At 42.1% G+C, this 19,743-nt stretch overlaps 1 protein-coding gene across 6 annotated transcripts in view; it reads right to left on the bottom strand.

Annotated features, from left to right (window-relative positions):
- The window catches only part of foxp1b (forkhead box P1b), a 194,721-nt gene that overhangs the window by 124,500 nt on the left and 50,478 nt on the right, over positions 1-19,743 (bottom strand). The window contains exon 1 of one of the 6 annotated variants that reach the window (XM_034121646.1): positions 8,123-8,232. The exons of the other annotated variants lie outside the window; for them this stretch is intronic. The gene's annotated coding sequence lies outside the window, so the exon portion shown is untranslated. Of the gene's footprint in view, positions 1-8,122; positions 8,233-19,743 lie in introns of those variants that run through there. 6 annotated transcript variants of the gene reach the window in all.

The following is a 19,743-nucleotide window of genomic DNA, read 5'->3' on the forward strand; positions in this document are numbered from 1 at the left end:
TGGGGCAATATCTCAGGTGCATTTGAATAAAAGCATTAAAGCATATCCAAATATGAAAGAAATAAAAAAAGAAGAAGCTCCCATCTCCCCGTCTGCCTTTGTTCTTTTTTACCGTTTTACATTTGGCAGTCAAAACTGTGGCCAGGCGTTTGAGCGAGTGTTCATCTAAAGCAGACTGAGCAAAGATAAAAAAAAACACCACTGGTCCGACTTGCCCAGTTCCAGCATTAATGATGTGTTAAATGCCCTTGTTGAAAAAGCAAGTCAACATGCAGCTCGCTCTGAACTCTACTGAGGGTTGAACAATCATCCAAAATGGACCATTCCCACACAACTACCCTATTATTGTGATTCATTACACTTCAATTAACATACCATCAATGGAATCGTAAATCAATGGCGAGTGGTGACAAATGACAGATATTTTCAGTTTCAAACTCCTAAACATCATTAATTCCCATCACCTGAAAGAGCCCCAGGAGCTAAATGAGTTTATCCAACGCATAACATCCATTTAGATAAACGTTCCATCATTTTAATGACGGGAAAATTGTATTGGAGAGAAAAAGGCAACAACGGGATCCTGATAGCAGCTGTACGCCTTTTCTCCATGTAACATAATGCCTATCTTGTAATGCCTAAACAGATAATTGTCTCCATTTCAAACAGCACAAAGCTGTAATATTGCCATTTAGAGCAGTGGGGGTGCGGAGAACGTAGGGTGAGGATAAACAAGCACACGCTGCTTCGCCCGGTCGGGAAAACCGAGCCCATCACACACTCCCACATTGAGATTGTAGGGAATAGAACAACTCATGGTTGAGATAATTACCCACCTAGGTGGGTTATGTGCATGCTCAGTAAGAGGCTTAAGCTGAGAATATGAATCAAAATGCAACAATTTTAAAAGACGAAAGGAAACTGAGGCGCATTTTGCAAGGTTCTCTTGTAAAGTCTCGGGAGGAGGGTGTCGGAGTTCTGTGTCAAACAAAGAAGGAACAAAGACTTTTGGCAAATCTTTTAGTAGTTACAAGACTCCTGATACCTTTAAAGGTTCAATCCTTTTTGGTCTAAGGACCCCAACAACCCTGACAGATGAACTCACGTACTCACCCTCACGTTATCGATTCAAAATGTATGTTACAGATGTATTACCCTATTAGTATACACATGTATGTTTTTAGGTCAGTTTGGTAAGCAGTTATATTATATTATTAATTAGGGTCAAGCTTACGTTTAGTTAGCAGGATCAACGGTACATTATATGCTTATCATTTGAACCATCCTTTACTCTAAGCGTATTATTGAAAGAGAACATACTATGCTGAATTTCAGGTTCATATCAGTACAGTATGTAGTGTCTCTACTTTAAAGAGTCCTCTCCTGCTGATGTTCAGGTGTATATCAGTATGTAGTGTCTCTACTTTAAAGAGTCCTCTCCTGATGATGTTCAGGTGTATATCAGTATGTAGTGTCTCTACTTTAAAGAGTCCTCTCCTGATGATGTTCAGGTTCATATCAGTATGTAGTGTCTCTACTTTAAAGAGTCCTCTCCTGATGATGTTCAGGTTCATATCAGTATGTAGTGTCTCTACTTTAAAGAGTCCTCTCCTGCTGATGTTCAGGTGTATATCAGTATGTAGTGTCTCTACTTTAAAGAGTCCTCTCCTGATGATGTTCAGGTTCATATCAGTATGTAGTGTCTCTACTTTAAAGAGTCCTCTCCTGATGATGTTCAGGTGTATATCAGTATGTAGTCTCTACTTTAAAGAGTCCTCTCCTGCTGATGTTCAGGTTCATATCAGTATGTAGTGTCTCTACTTTAAAGAGTCCTCTCCTGATGATGTTCAGGTTCATATCAGTATGTAGTGTCTCTACTTTAAAGAGTCCTCTCCTGATGATGTTCAGGTGTATATCAGTATGTAGTGTCTCTACTTTAAAGAGTCCTCTCCTGATGATGTTCAGGTGTATATCAGTATGTAGTGTCTCTACTTTAAAGAGTCCTCTCCTGCTGATGTTCAGGTGTATATCAGTATGTAGTGTCTCTACTTTAAAGAGTCCTCTCCTGCTGATGTTCAGGTGTATATCAGTATGTAGTGTCTCTACTGTGACATGACTCCATGCTTTAATGATCAAAAAGCTCTTTATTTTTCTCAAACTGCCTGTGCTGCAGCACCTCTTTTCACCCTCCGTCTGAAACCAGAGCCCAGTCTGCTCTGATTGGTTAGCTCTGTTGTGATTGGTCAACCGCTTAGAGATGTCCCGCCCCTTAGCCGCCCCATCACGTTCAATGTGTTGGAGCGCTAGCCAAAAGAAGTGGAAGTGTTATAGTGATGTAATTACGTTACGGAAGTATACAAAAGATTCCAATGGAGGGGTTTCAGGTTATTCTGATAATTGCAAATTGTAGTTTACAGGTGTTAGACTTAATTTGAATATATATTTTTTTGTTGTATTATTATTAGTAGACCCTGTAGTACAAGGACCCCTGTTGTGGAATCACTTTTTGAGAGGATCCAAATACATGTTTCCATTCTCTATGCAAATACCACAGGCCTCATTGTAATTGTGAAGGGGCAGAAACATGCAAACACCCTGTTTTCACAGGAAAATGGACAATCAGAAGGGTTTTTTGCTATGGTAATGAACCGCTGCGGTTGCATCTGAGCGCGAACAAAGACTCATTTTATTCTGTCCACAAACCTGTGAAGTGGACTTCCCTATTAGTGAGGGGGTCACGGCTCCACAATATGCTCTCTAGTCCCAGGTACGTTATCAGTGCCTTTGGCTTTGTTGTAAGATTGCATGTTCAAAAAAAATATGAATTAATACCCCTCCACTGAAACGCACCCGATCCCAACAAAAGACCCCGCATTGACGGCTCTTCAGCTCCTCTAATGGACAGGCTGCACTCTCTCTTCACACGCTGCAGACAAAAAGATGAGGGCCCATGAATATTTACCACTAAGTAAAGTTATTCCATTAATTACTCCGAGCACGCCTAATACTGTATCTGTGGCTACTTCTGTGGCGGCTCGTTAATGAACCTTCACACATCATTACCATATTAATTAATGCTCAACTCGATGGTTGTCAATAGGAGACTGCCAGAGTTGTCTCTCGGTTCTTTACAGCCCCATACGGGATGTTTCGATCACTTAGTATCAGCACCTAGAATAAATTGACAGGGTCTATTTATCACGCCACGGCCCAGTGCTGCGTTTGAATGAAGCAAAAATGTAGAGACACTGGTTAACAGCGCTAAGCATTGTGTAACTAAGACGAGGGCGTAGGAGAGTGTAGCGGTGTAAAGTCACTGATATCTACTGTATATACAGGGTCATTGGTGTTTGTTTTTAGGGTGTGTGCAGGATATTTTCCAAGTCACTGTCTGTGCACAGGAAAATCAAAAGCGTGAGTCACATCTTAACAAACGCAGCTGCTTACTGTACGATCCGATCTGCTGAGAAAAAAGGGCTGACAGCACACTATTTTCTTTTCTTCTGGGCTTTTAATAAGAAGGACAGATTAAATGAAAAACATTGCCACGTCTCGTAAAAACAAGCATTGTGGGGGGGTTTTCTCGGTCTTTTTGATGTGATTGGCAGGATCTTGGCATTATATTGTAACACCCACACAGACTGTAAACAACAGCAGTTTCTGACACGCAAACAGACACAAAACCCACCAATTAAAACCAACTTCAATTCAGCCAGCCCTTACTTACTCTGGCTGCTTTCCTCCCATGCTTTTTTTTTTCTAAGCTTAAAAGGCAACAGCGCAGTCTGGTGAATGTCAGGCCTGTCTGATCCCCCCCCCCCTGATTCTCTTGGACCTGCCCTCACGTTTTGCTGAGCTAAGAACAAAGTACACAGAGTGCAAACAGAGAGCTTTGCTGCCTTAATACCAAAGGAAGTGGAATTTCAACCCTAGCCCAAAACAAACAAGGCCGCACATTTCTTTACACTATTTAAATGAGCTCATTGAATACAAAAAGCCCCGATCAAGTGGATATCCAGCGCACACTGCTCTGTGCTCCTTGGGGAATTCTAATCTATTGATCCATGAGATAAAAAACACAGAAAAATGCACTTTGTGAAGTATTTCGTCAGCTGAGAAGAAGCAGCTTGGGCAGCTCAGGATCCACACCGATGAAAAACTTTGGTTTGAATTTAGATCAGTCGAGAAAGTTCACTCTGATCACGCACTGCACACAAAGGGCTAACACAGTCAGTGGTGGATTAAGTACTCAGATGTTTAAATTAAGTAAAAGGAGCATTACTAAATTGTAAGAATAGTTGTTACAAGTTAAAGTCCTGCATTCAAAATCTTATTTAAGTACATCTTATTTAATCAAAATATACTTAAAGTACAACAAGTAAAAGTAATTACTTATTATTATTGCAATGGCCCATTTCAGATTCATATAACTGGATTATTGATGCATTAATGTGTCCATCACAGCTGGTAAAGGTGGAGCTGATTTGAATTCCTTTATATACTGCTGATGGATATTTAATGTATAATTATATGTCAAAGTGAATGTAAGAATTTATTTATATTATGTATTTTCAAATCATCTAAATCTGACTGAAATAACTTTCTGTAAGCTGTCAAATATAGTGGAGTCAAATGTACAACATTGGCTGCCAACATGTGTAGTACAAGTATAAGGTAGCAGAAACAGAAATCACTCAGGTACCAAGTAACTCAAAATGGTACATTATGCAATGCTTTTTTTATAACCAGCCCCTCTCCTCGCTGTAGAGTAGGACTGTCAGTTCTGCCGAGCCGGATCAGGTTTCCACTCTCCAGCTTCTCAGCTCCTCTCCGACCACGGATCCTGCGCGCTATTAATATCAATAAGCTGCAGATTCCATTTCCCCAGACAAAGACAAAGGGAGAACAAGATGAGTGAAGGGAGGAACTAATATCCTCCCGCACCACTATGGGGTTACCACTTACTATCACCTCCACCCACTGTTTCACACACACGCACCCTAACTCACCCACTGTTTCACACGCACGCACCCTAACTCACCCACTGTTTCACACGCACGCACCCTAACTCACCCACTGTTTCACACGCACGCACCCTAACTCACCCACTGTTTCACACGCACGCACCCTAACTCACCACTGTTTCACACGCACGCACCCTAACTCACCCACTGTTTCACACGCACGCACCCTAACTCACCCACTGTTTCACACGCACGCACCCTAACTAACCCACTGTTCACACGCACGCACCCTAACTCACCCACTGTTTCACACGCACGCACCCTAACTCACCCACTGTTTCACACGCACGCACCCCTAACTCACCCACTGTTTCACACACACGCACCCTAACTCACCCACTGTTTCACACACATACGCACCCTAACTCACACACACACACACACACACACACACACTCACCCACTGTTTCACACACACGCACCCTAACTCACCCAACTGTTTCACACACACGCACCCCTAACTCACCCACTGTTCACACACACGCACCCTAACTCACCCACTGTTTCACACGCACGCACCCTAACTCACCCACTGTTTCACACGCACGCACCCTAACTCACCCACTGTTTCACACGCACGCACCCCACCCTACTCACCCACTGTTTCCACACGCACGCACCCTAACTCACCCCACTGTTTCACACGCACGCACCCTAACCTCACCCACTGTTTCACACGCACGCACACTAACTCACCCACTGTTTCACACGCACGCACCCTAACTACCCACTGTTTCACACGCACGCACCCTACCTCCACCCCCCACTGTTTCACACAGCACGCACCCCTAACTCACCCACTGTTTCACCAACGCCACCGCACCCTACTCCACGCACTGTTTCACCACACACACACACACCCTAACTCAACCCACTGTTTCACACACACCGCACCCCTAACTCACCCACTGTTTCACACACACGCACCCTAACTCACGCACTGTTTCACACACACACACACCCTAACTCACCCACTGTTCTCACCACGCACGCACCCTAACTCAACCCCCTGTTTTCACACGCCACGCACCCTAACTTCACCCACTGTTCAACGCACGCACCCTTAACTCACCCACTGTTTCACACGCACGCACCCTAGCTCACCCACTGTTTCACACGCACGCACCCTAACTCACCCACTGTTTCACACGCACGCACCCTAACTCACCCACTGTTTCACACACACGCACCCTAACTCACCCACTGTTTCACACACACGCACCCTAACTCACCCACTGTTTCACAAACATGCACCCTAACTCACCCACTGTTTCACACACATGCACCCTAACTCACCCACTGTTCACAACACATGCACCCTAACTCACCCACTGTTTCACACAACATGCCACCCTAAACTCACCCACTGTTTCACAAACATGCACCCTACACTCACCCACTGTTCACACACATGCACCCCTAACTCACCCACTGTTTCACACACATGCACCCTAACTCACCCACTGTTTCACAACACACGCACCCTAACTCACCCACTGTTTCACACACACGCCCCTAACTCACCCACTGTTTCACACACAGCACCCCTAACTCACCTACTGTTTCACACACACGCACCCTAACTCACCCACTGTTTCACACACATGCACCCTAACTCACCCACTGTTTCACACACATGCACCCTAACTCACCCACTGTTTCACAAACATGCACCCTAACTCACCCACTGTTTCACACACATGCACCCTAACTCACCCACTGTTTCACACACATGCACCCTAACTCACCCACTGTTTCACACACATGCACCCTAACTCACCCACTGTTTCACACACATGCACCCTAACTCACCCACTGTTTCACACACACGCACCCTAACTCACCCACTGTTTCACACACATGCACCCTAACTCACCCACTGTTTCACACACATGCACCCTAACTCACCCACTGTTTCACACACATGCACCCTAACTCACACGCATGCACACTCGCAGCAGGGGTAATGCAAATACAGGCCAACTGCTGGGTGATATTTTCCAATCATTTTACCCTGCACAACACATTCCTGTAGTAATCAGGTTACTCTTTACACTATACCTTCTTCTCTTCCATGTTCTTTCAATCTTGTTGCAATTCTAATATATATAGATGTATGGTTTTAATGGGAAAAATGCAACCTTTTAAATGGATGTCCAATCAGTTTAGTCTAATGTGGTCAATTAAAGTAATACCATGTTCAGATGGTTGCTATAATGACTACATGTCCCAGGATGCATGGCGTGCAAACTTCCGGTACCCAGGTTTCCCACCTCTTACACATCTAATGGAGATTTTGCAGCTGCAAACTCTTTTTGCTTTTATATCAACAACTATATTTACCGTCAATACTGATATAGCATTAGAAGGTGGCAAATGTTCTCTTTAAGCACAGAGATACTTCAAATGTTTTTTTTTTGTGAATCTCAGCTTCCCGAAACCCAATACAACTGCTTATTTTTTTTACGAATAACAGCCAAAAACCCAAACCTGACCCAAGCTGTTCATTATACAAGACAAAATAGAAAACATTTAAATATTTTAATGGGTCGGAAAAGCAAACAATTTGCTATTTTTAAATAAAAAAATCCTCAAAAAGACTTATAGATTAACCATATATATATATTTGTGTATATATATATATATACACATGTCTTTCACTGTCAATATGATTTTAATTGAATTGTATTTTTCAAATGTTGAGATGTTTCTATTTACTGTTCATGTTTGTCTACTTCTACTCTTTTTGCACATGCGCAATGCCTTGTTTAGATGCTGCTGTGATGAAAAATGTTTTCCAAATTGGAATCAATAAAGTTTATCTCATGTTATGATATAATATCAGCTCTGCACACAACTGAACTGGATACTTCACTGACTTTCAGACACTGGACATCTCGTAGTAACTCAGGACCTACAGTAACTCTCATGGTTATCTACACTATATACACCGACTCTGTCAATCACTTACAGAACACACCTACACACTCAGGACATGCACAGGCATACATCCACCAGCGTCCCATAACAGGTTAGAGAGGAGGAGTAAAAAAACAGAGAGAAAGCGGAGAAAGATAATGAAATCTTTACAGACTTACCCACAAACAGTTAAACACACTTTCACCATGTTCATGAAACTGTATATTGATGTTCCCTCCAAGCTCTGAGTGTTTGCAAATCCACTTCTGAAGGAGAGGAGCCAGTGAAAGTAGCAGGTATGGAGTAGTTGAAGTAGTGTGTGGAGAGAGAGAGAGAGAGAGAGAGAGAGAGAGAGAGAGAGAGAGAGAGAGAGAGAGAGAAAGATGGAGAGAGAGATAGAGATAGAGAGAGATGGAGAGATAGAGAGAGAGAAGACCCAGTTGTTGAGAGGATTGGAGGTATGTGGACAAAACACAACAAAAGCCGGTGCCTTGCTTCCAGATTAAATATGCAGGAAGTGGCCTCCTTTGCATAAACACAAACACTCAGCAAATGAAGAAGTGGCGCGGAGCAGATGCCTGCTGAGAGCCCTACCTGTCCCGGACTCTTTTAATTAGACAAGAGCAGGCAGGACAAATGAACATCAACACGGAAACACGAGGCAGAACAAAAGCAAGGTGAAGAAAAACGAGAAAGGCTTCCTCCATCTTCAGAAAAAGTCCCTCATGTGAAGAACAGACTTGGCCATAAAAAGTAACATTTATTTTGCCGGTTTGTCTTGTTTTCACCTTGTCACATACTGTACAAGAAAACGTCCCTAATTAGCCAAATTTGCTCATTGCTCAGATTGGTGATGAATCTAATTGTCTGATATTATTAAAATACACTACAATGTGACCAGAGCATGAAGACTTCAACACAAAACTGCTTAATTACAACGTAACACGATAATTAAATCTTAAAATATCAAATTTAATTACTTTAAGTAGATCAGTTTTTGGTTTTTCATTAAAGTATGTCCTGGATTTTTTTAAATAAATGCACCTGGTGATCCTTTAATTCATCTTTACATATGCCTCTAATCTGCACACCTTGTAGTAGAAATAGGAATAATAAGAGCTGAATTTTAATCAGTTTAAAAAAACATCCAAAATCTATGTCTTCCTTTCTGAAGTGTCTCAATTATGTCCTGACGTTCATCCATCTCCTTTACTCTCTTCATCTATCTGTCTGTCATTTTTTTCCTTTTCTAATTTAGTAGAAGAAAAGCAGAAGTGTGTCGTGTCGGGGGAAACTCCTGGGAGAGAGGAGCCCCCTTACACAGAACCTGGAGACTGGTGTCAGACGCTGAGTGACACATACTGATGTGGCCGGTCAGAAATGTCATTTTCATGTGAAACCCTCTCAGATGCATCGGGGTGGAGTGAGAGGGAGTGAGAGGGGGTGAGGGGTGAGGCGACACTAGGTGGAGGCAGGCAGTGAAGGGAGGAATTGAGGGGTGAAAGGGAGTCAAGAGAGGGAGAGCAGAAATGAGACCTCTGGAAAATAAACAGGGTGTAGGGTTTCAAAGGCAAGGGGGACACAGGCATTCCATTGTTCAAGCCAATTATCAGTGGAAAATAATAACAACAGATGGATCCAGAGTGGCCAACTTGTGCCGGAGCACCCTGGCGCTGGGGAACAGATGATGAAATGTGAGAGTGCTGGTAGAGGGGGTGAGGAGGGGGGGTGTGTGTGCTGCCCCACAGTCTCACACACACAACCCCACACACCAGATGTGAACTTCCACAAGGACAGTTTAATATGTTCTCTCTCCGGCCACCACTTGGGCTTCGGCTTTACCGGACAATGGCTTCGTCAAAAACTCCATGAGTTTAAAAGGCGGCGTCTCAACTCATAACTCAACATGCATGTTGGACGTAGTTACTGTGTGAGCACCCATTGGTTTGTTCACTTTGGTTTTGAAGATTCCAGATTCGCTTTTTGGCTTTTGTCATCTTAACTTATGCATCGGAGGTTGGGACAGGTACGTTCCTTTGATAGTTGCTCAGTGGCACATGAAGCCAAAAATGTACTAAGTGCAGATTCAAAAAAGCACCCTGTCTCCAATCTGCCCCTCGGCTCAGTCAAAGGTCAAATAACTCTGGATTTGGCTATAAGCACAATTTATAATATTTAGGGCTGTAAAAGTGTTCGAACGGGGGGGTTAAGCTCAACAAATTATACGCTGTAGTACCAACGTTTGGCCAAAAAAAGAAAAATAGCTTCAATGGACGTCGCACATCCTAGGGGATTGGATTTATGGATGTCACTACAACCAGAAGTGACACGATGGGATGAAACTAAATAAGACTTTGTTATGCAACAAAAAGGTAACAATTGACTTCAATAAACACAAAAGGTTCTCAGACAAAAAATGGTATGTGGATGTTGTTACACTGACGTCACACATTGGTTTGTGGACTAAGTTTTTGAAGCCTCTAGTTTGGTATTTTGGCCGACTCCAAGACGTTTTTTTTGGAACTTGGAATCTTGGAAAACACTGTGTTAACGGCCTGTCAATCACAAGGTAGCCACGCTCGCTAGCATATGCTAATTCATCTATTTTACTCTAAATGGAGCCACATTTGACAAAACTACTTCATGCTGTATTAAGTTATAGTTAAAACTATCAATTGAGACCATAAACCCAAAAGTTAAATGTCGTAATAAGTCACGTGAGAAGTATTTTCATTTTCTCAGACTTCTATAGATTCAGACACATTTTTCAACCACTCCTCATAAACCGTAAAAAAAAAAACATAAGGTTGTCAGAGTAATAAATGGCACCCTGCATTCCTTGTATGTCCAGCAAAGCAGGGGTCATCTGAAGTCCAACACATGCTTGTTGCTGTGAGTGTAGACTAACACAACAAAGTGAAGCAGGAAGACTGAAGGAGATAGACGTTTGTTCTGTTTTTTTTGCTCTTTTATTCTAATCAGCCCATATCCCAGATGACCTGTTGTGATGTGCTCACTTGATGTTTTCCAGCCGGCCCCAATGCTCACAGACAGCCAGGCAGATGCAACAGACCTCATTGACTCTGGCTTCATTCACAGATCCCTCATATCAGCTGCAGACTGACAGCCAGGCAGCAGGGAGGGAGTGGGGAGGGAGGGGGGAGGGGGGGTTGCAACCTTAAAACAAAACCAATTCTCTGTGTGACTTGTCAAGGGTGGGAGATGTCTGCAGATAGCAGTACAAAAGATCTGCCCTTCCTTTTTTCACAAGAAAAGAGAAGTTTTCGTTTCATTAACTCCAGACCAAAGCGTAATTATCTCCCTATAGACCTTAATCACCAACTGAAGGATAATAGAACAAAAAGCAGTTTCTTCTTCGGTCATTAAAGTTCTTTTTTATGTTGTTGTTCTTTTTTTCCCCTCCTCTGCACTTTAGATGAGTCCATCAAGTGACGCAAACGAATCACGGGGGCACAAGTGAAGACTCATTTTCTAATTGTGTCCATTGAATGCCATAATATAAACTCCTTTGCTCTATTTCTAACTGCCTGTTTGACCCGACTGATAGTCACTGATATGAAAAGGGCAACTCAACCGGCAGATATACAGATGACTGAAGTGGCAAATGACTACGATTGAAGATGCTTGAAATAAAAACACCACTTTGGGATTGTATACAATCTAAATGACTAACCATCGCTCGAAGGTGCTTGTGATATCGTACCCTAAACAATGAATCCCAGGAGAATGGCCAATAAGGATTTATACTGGAGAGAATGGAAACTTTAGCTAGATTTAATTAGCTTATGAGAAAATAATTGCCATTAGCAAATCAAATGGGGTTGAGGCGTTTTGCTGGGGGGAAGGGGGGGCGAAAAATAAGTCATATTTTTGGTCGATGAGGAGACAAAGGGCTTTCAAACAGGAACTGGCGAGCCATCAGCCGTTTTAGTGCACTGAGACTGAGGTCGAGTTAATTAGACTATTGTCATTTTAATCAGGGCAGCTCGGCGACCGTCACTTCCTGAAAGAGCCAGTGGACTTTAAACGGCTCAGGGATTTGTGTGTGTGTGTGTGTGTGTGTGTGTGTGTGTGTGTGTGTGTGTGTGTGTGTGTGTGTGTGTGTGTGTGTGTGTGTGTGTGCGTGTGTGTGTGTTGGGCCCGAGGTGTCACCCGGCGATGGGTTATGGAGTATGGTCTGGTTCTCTCACATGCTTAGAACATTAATGAGCTGGAGACACACCAAGGAAACAAAGAAGCCCCGAGGATCACCAGGGGAAACTACTCGCCTCCACTCATGTCTCTGTTCATTTGAAAATAATTTAAATATCAAATATTTGAAATAATTTGCTTCTCCCTGGCTATCAGATTCTGAATAGAGAGCCTTTCATGTCTTCGTTATTATGTTCTTCACTGGGATTAGCATTTAAAACATAATCAATGTAGCCATATTTTCTAGGTGCTCGCCTTTGTGTTTCAATAATGGTTTATTTTGTGTCTGATTTCCATATTTTATGAATACAATCGGGATAATGACCAACCAAAAGGGTGGCGAATGATATATCAAATCTTTTTGCTGAATATCGTTAATCTAAAGAGAGTTTTAATCAAAACTGACAAAAGGGCTGAGGCTTGCTCGATTTACTTTGCGCCACCTTTTGTGAAGACATTTAAGGTAAAGCAGACACCAGTTTATTTGAGTTAAGCAGAGTAAGGGGGGGGGGGGGGGGGGGGGGGGGGGAATGCTACAGTGGAGCTCGGCCAATCATAGAGCATCCAGACTAATATTACAGGCAAAACATATTTTCCCGTGGCCAAAGATCAGGTCATGTGTGGACAAGGTGACAAAGGTACCTGCAGACAAATGCTGGTAACCTTCGACCTGTGACACAACGTCAGCCGTAGGGAAAGAAGGGCCAATGAGATTATCCGAGTCAGAGTACAAAGTCATATTCACCCACCTCGAGGGAAACTGCATTTAAAAAAGGGATCGGAGCAGTCCGAAGACTTTTGACCCCACGCCACTTCACACCAATGCGCCTGTTTTTGATTATATTAATAGTTCCGTATGTTCATCGTTTTTAACATTGGTCATTAATATTTAATGGGAAGTTAATATTAATCTGATCACAAATTATCTTCCTTCAATAATTCAATATACGCATTAATTATTCAATAAAAATAATGTTCAGCATATTTGAGGTAGGGGAAAAGGAAACTGGAGACGTGTGAGAAAATGAAGCCAAAGAAGTAATAGTACAAGTTAGCTACATTAAATAACAGCTATAACATGCAGCCAGTGGTAACTAAACAGATGTATTCAAAAGCCATACTTAAGTAGTATTGTGACATGCTTGTAGTTTATTTTCCCTATTTGTATGCTACTTCTATAACATCTCAAGAGCATATAGCGTACCCTATACTGCACTACATTCATGTAAAACTCATAATTACTAGTTATGTTGTATTTTAACCCTTAAATAGGCCAGCACATATAACGTTAGGCTATAAAACAAACTACATCCTGTGTGCATGGGTTCATCTCATCACCGCTAAGATAAAGGCGGTCTCGTGTTTGGCGTGATGACGTTTTATTTACTTAAAGGGGACCTATCATGCAAAATGCACTTTTGTACGTCTTTTATACATGAATATGTGTCCCCGATGTTCCAGGGAACTCACCAAGTGTCAGAAAACACAACCCTCTCTATTTTCCTCCATACCCAAATCTCTAAAAAAGGGGCTGCAACGGATCTGATAAAAACTGATCCAGATTTGAACACTGTCCGGACGTCAGGACGGTGGCGCTACGGCTATTGGGCCAACTCCACCAATCAGGAGGAGACAGCCACGGCCATTGCCGTTCGAAAGCGCTGGAGACGCTGTAGTACATATGCCAGGCCTGTAGGTGGTGCTGTTCTCACAGAATCAGCCCTTGCAAAAACAGAGCTAAAAAAGTGCAAATTGAGCAAAATGAGGCATGGCTAAAATGCATGATGTTTGGTATTTTGAAAAAAAAAAGTATAAATATGCCTTATATAGGTATGGTCCTACACTATATTATTATAATATAGCATGATAGGTCCACTTTAAGTTGTTAGCAACCGTCTTTTTCAAGAAACGTAAAAGCTCCAGGCATTATATCAGCCATCGAACCAGAGAACGTTGACTTGTTTTATATTCTCATGCCAATAAAGCTCCTTTGAGTTCGACAAGTGAATCTAAGTGGTCAAATGCTTACTAATTTCCAAGACTCATTTCTGTACCACTCTAAACTTTTGTACTTCTACTTAAGTAACCTTTTGAATTGAGGAGTTCTACTATGGAGTATTTAAGGACCCTAGCATTTCTACATTGACTTAATTAAAAGTAGAAATGCTAGGCTTACAAGTACAATCAACCTGCTTGTTTCACTTGAAACTGGTTTGTAATGCAGACTTAAATGCACTAACCAGGTTGCTGTATCTACTTGTCTACATTCAGAGATAAGACAGACATGCAGACTGAGAAGCCTCTGCACTTTCAAAAAGGCCCGGGACTGCCAAGGTTCCTCCGAGAGAGATTTTCAGGGATTAGACGGTGAAATAAATGCCTAATCTTTATTTGACAGGGAAGCCAATCTCTGGCTCGCTGGTCAACCCCCTTGCAGTCGGCCCCTCTCTTTCACTCTCACTTTCACTGCTACACATCTCAGCGTTATTTAAAACCACATTTAGGATGCATGCTGTGCCTTGTATGAGGTCTCAATCACTGTTATACAAAAAGTCATTGTCTGCAGACTTATTCCACAAATGATGTCCTATATTGGGTCACAGCCTTACCTGCATGCGAGTACATCTTGATGGCTATTTCCTTTTCAAAATGTTCCTTTTTTTTGTGGTCCAAGCTTTTGCCTGATTGAAAATCTAACCAATTTCCATCTGCAGTTTAATGACAGATGGAAAGAGATATTTCATGGAGATGTATAGTCGAGACTGATAAACTATTAATCACACCGCTGGACAATGACACCGGCTAAATTTAAACACAAAGTGAAAAGGCGTCAAGTATCAGCCTCCCTTATCCCGTAATTTATTCATTACTGGGGGCCTTTATTGCACAGCATATAGAATTAAAAATTGCAGATTCCATGACTTCATTACAGTGTGTGTGTCGATGGTGGCGATCCTTTTTTTACCTCTGTGACACTGTCACCATCCCTCTGTGTCTGTCTTCTCAGTCAGGCCTCCATACTAATGATGTGTCTCAATTCGAACACTTCCCTGACTAAACGTTCATGTCGTACACTGTGAACACTGGCGAAGAGTGGTCATTTTGACCCGGTCATGTTGTCTCAAATTGCACATGGCTGCTGTGCCTTCACCGGAAATGATGATCGTCACGTCCAGCTAGCTAGCAGCAAGCAACGATTGTTCATGGTACCAAATCATTTGCGACTGCTCAATTAACACTGTAAAATAACCCTACTCAAAGAGTGAAAAAAACAAAACCCACATGTATTACTTGTATTTGTTTAATGCTGAGTTTAACGAAGGTACTGCAAGCGATGTGTAACCTCCGTTATGTAGCCAAAACGGCGATCATTGAGTGTAAGAAGTGTCCAATATTCCACACTCAGCCTTAGTGCATTTTACTACACTTCGCATTAGGACGCACTTATGCACTAAAATCTGTTAATGGGTCTAAATGTAAATTGTATAATTCCTGGATAACCCCATATCCCTTTTATTCTGATTCGCCAAAGCTAAGGGATCCAATTTAATTATATTCCATATAAGTTTTCAAATGTTTTTGTTTAGGATAAGATCTTTACCTACGTATCCTGGAGCACCTTGTTTCTATAGACTAGTTTGCTCCTTTAGTTTACCTGTTGCTCAATTGTTTCTGATTCCACCACTAAGTGTGATGTGTTGTTTGTCTCCAGTGTCAAATATTCAATCTTTGTTGTCCAGTTTATCCCTCATTGGAATATGTTGGTTAAGAAAGCCATGTTACTTTGCTCTACTGTGTCAACAAAAGTGCATTACATAGCCACATGGTGAGCTGCTTTACCTTGACTTTGATTGTTGTGTAAAATAGTTGATTGCACGAATAAAACACTACATGTGAAAACAGTTGGTGTATTCTCCTAAATCAACAAAAGTTGCAATAACTTTGTCAACCTTCTGAGCTGCTTAACCTTTAGTTTGTTTCCAATAGTTGGTTGCAACTAGGAAAACAAAACATGTGAAAACAATCATTAAAATCTGAACCTCTTTCATAAAATTAAAGAAAATTGGGGATGGACGTTATTGTTTTGTCAATGTCAAAAACAAAGGCTGTTCAATTCCTAGGCAGATACTCTATCTGACGGTCTATTAACAGATTTATTCTCTTCTGTTTGTCCCCTGCAGCTACTATTAATAAAACATATATATGAAATAATGTTTAATGTCAATATCTCCCACTCCTGTTCTTTCTCCTGCTCTTTTTTCCTTCATAACAGGACAGGTAGTCGGTTATATTAATGGATAAGAAGATCAGTTTAATCTAATATTTATGGACAAAGTAACATGGTTTGTGTTTTAAAAAGCGAACATAAAAAGTGAATACAGATATCAGATGTTATTTTCCTATGAGCGGCAGACAAAGGCTTTGTTTGTGCGCTCCACATCCTCCCCTCTCCATCCCTCTTCCTCGTATCAGCCCAGCAGCAAACGAGTTGTACGCAAATACTAAAACCCATAATGCATTATATTGTTTGGTGTTAACATTTGAATATTTAAATGGTGTGTTTGAGATCTAGATATCCCCATTGCGATTTCCATATGCTGCACACACGAACAGTTAAGTTGCCCACGTGGCAAATTGAAGACTCTGTTAGCATATTTGTATATTTTTCTATTTTAGACACAATATTGGTTTGACACGCCATCATTTTTTCTGATTATGTTCTGCCTTCATGCATACTTATTTACCTATGTTATAAACGACTACTGTACGTAACCTGTGTCAGAGCCACGGAGCTGAGTGTGTGAATCACCCACGTACATGTCACTTAACCAAATTGGCAACGCTGATAAGCCGTATTTACATAGCAGTGTTGCTGGGCGTGATTACTATCGGTAAAAACTTCCCCCCACGCTTTAATGGAAAGTTGGGATATAACTTGGTGTGGGTCACAGCTGCCCTCTGGAAAATAGCTCAATTACTGCCGTGGATATAAACACTCGTGTGGCTGAGTCGGAGTGGTAAACAGATGTGGGGTGACGGTGTGTGTGTGGTGTGTGATCAGTCAAGCAGCTGTTGCTACACCTTCATCCATTCACTTGTTCTGGTGATGGATTCCAGTTTCTCCCCCCGCGGATCAACATGCGGACGCTCTATTTGCTTACGGGGCAGTGGCAATAGGCAGATTAAGCTGCTGGGGATATCATTAACATGTTCCCTGTGTAACGCTAACGCCTGCTGCACTTTCACTGCTGCTGTCAAACACAACAAGCAGTTTGCATCAAGTGGACAGTCTTCCATCTACACAGGCCTCTGAAAATGATCAAACGTTCAGTAACACTTTCTTTTAATCGCATGCGTATTATGGACTATAAATACACAAATGATGTGTTATAATCTGCTTATAGCACTATATGTATATATAGCTACTCATACATATACATAATTCCTTTTTACGCATTCAATTGTAATTATGGATTATACAACACATTTTAAAGCACTTAATAAGGACTTATGAGGCCAACAACTAAAATACTTAATAACTTTATACACATTTAGATTTATTTAATTACTTTTTTTCACTTTACTGTATATAAAGCAAATAAGGTTCTTTAACAGGATTCCCAAAGTTTAAGTAAGTCATTTTTCTGAATTAAATGTATGTGTATGTGTGGACTGCTACTTGGAGAGGTCCCAGTTTACCTCCTGCCCTGCCATGGTGCCCTTGAGCAAGGCACTGGACACCCCCCTTCTCCCATTGCTCCCCGGGCTCTGTACAATAGCTGCCCACTGCTCCTGGTACTAGACTCCTGGTACTAGACTCCTGGTACTAGACTCCTGGTACTAGACTCCTGGTACTAGTCTAGTACTAGACTCCTGGTACTAGGATGGGTTAAATGCAGAGAACAAATGTCTGTGGGTGTTTCTCAATGTCGAGGAAGGCTCCTCCAGAGCCACTATTTCAAGGATGCTACGTCATTGAGTCCCGCCGAAGGACTGTTCCAATGTCCAGGATGCTTGGAATTCTACCGAGGCCGGCGTCCTTCGTTGCGGGAAATTTAGAGGAACATTTTCGAGGCTGCACCCGCGATCTTAAAATCCCCACAATGCTTTGCGCACGGACCAATTTCCAAATCTTTGGCGGAAATTGTGCTCCATTTAAGGCGGGGCCTCGCATATGACGCACACCTGTTAGCCTGGTCCACAATTCTTCGTTTTCCGAGGCTAGGAAGGATTCTTGCATCGCTTCTGAAGGACCTGACTCGGAGGGACTTGTACTACCAAGGAAGCGTCCTCGACATTGAGAAACACCCACTGTGTGTGCTGTGTGCTCTGCATGTGTGACCATTAAAGAGGGTTTCATCCCTCCCAATTCTATTCTATTCTATTCTATGTGGATGCACTATATTTTTGCAATCCTGATCTGCTTTGCGTTAACATAAGAGGCATTTGGTTGTATGCAACCAATTATTTTGAGTCATAAGAAAATCTAAAAGGATTCATAAAATCGAACTTCTTATGTCTTAGAAGTTTTAAGATTTAATATTTTAACATCAATTAGGACCTTTCTTTTAGATTAATTAACAAGGTTGTGATTTTGTACAACTACCTACACCTCAGGAATGTCAAAACTTCTCTTTAAGCACCCAATAACCACTAAGAATAACTTATAACTACATTATAATGCATTAGAAAAAAATGCTAATGTTGGGAAATATAACACTATAATCAGTAACAATTATAAAGTATTATGATATTTGACCTTATAAGCCATTATTAACTGCACTGACTGTTATGATTCATGTGTAATGTGAGTAATGAACAGCATAACTTGTTTTATTATACAAAGCTAAAGGAAGACACAGGCTTCACTGAAACTTATTTTCAAAACTGAAAAATGACAACACAAAGAGCATTCAGAATGATGTCATGTGCTGTTATTTTGTCTCTGCGCGCCGTGCGTTGCTCTCACAGCGTGGATTGAAGAGGACATCCCCTCTGGCTGTTGTCTCGTTGGGAGCCTACCTGTCACCCGACTGATATGACGCTCTTTGAATGCTGCGTGTGCCGTGATCAGAGCAGCAGCAAGCACCCAGATGACAAAGTGACTAGGAGTGTCAAAGCAGCGCACAAACAGGCCCGTCCTCTCGCAGACAGGAAGCTGGGAGCAGCTCAGACGCTCCTTGTCTCATCTGCCAGCAGCTAAACCACGTCTGATGGTGTTCACGGCTCCCACTCTGGACGGCTGTTTTGATTTCAGCCCGTGTGACACATCTGTTGCCTGTCACGTTGCGTTGTGCCAGAGCCGAGCGCGACCGGGGCGAATGTGCTGCTCGTCCTTCTGTCCGTGTTTACAAACAGGGCGAACAAACAGGGCAGCATGGTACGCATCATGTGGGAGGTCGGGGGGGCACGAGACACAGCGAGCACCTGTGCAGCCCGTGTCACAGGTTGGCACTGTGCAGACTGTCAGTGCTCTGTGTTAAAAATCATCTGCCAATATAGCGTGTAAAATAAGATTTACATTTGCCTTTTAGCTTACAAACCCCTAATGGTCTGGCACCATCCTAACTTAAAGGGGCCCTATTAT

This window comes from Trematomus bernacchii, unplaced genomic scaffold (genome assembly GCF_902827165.1).
Source record: "Trematomus bernacchii unplaced genomic scaffold, fTreBer1.1, whole genome shotgun sequence".
Classification (NCBI taxonomy): domain Eukaryota; kingdom Metazoa; phylum Chordata; class Actinopteri; order Perciformes; family Nototheniidae; genus Trematomus; species Trematomus bernacchii.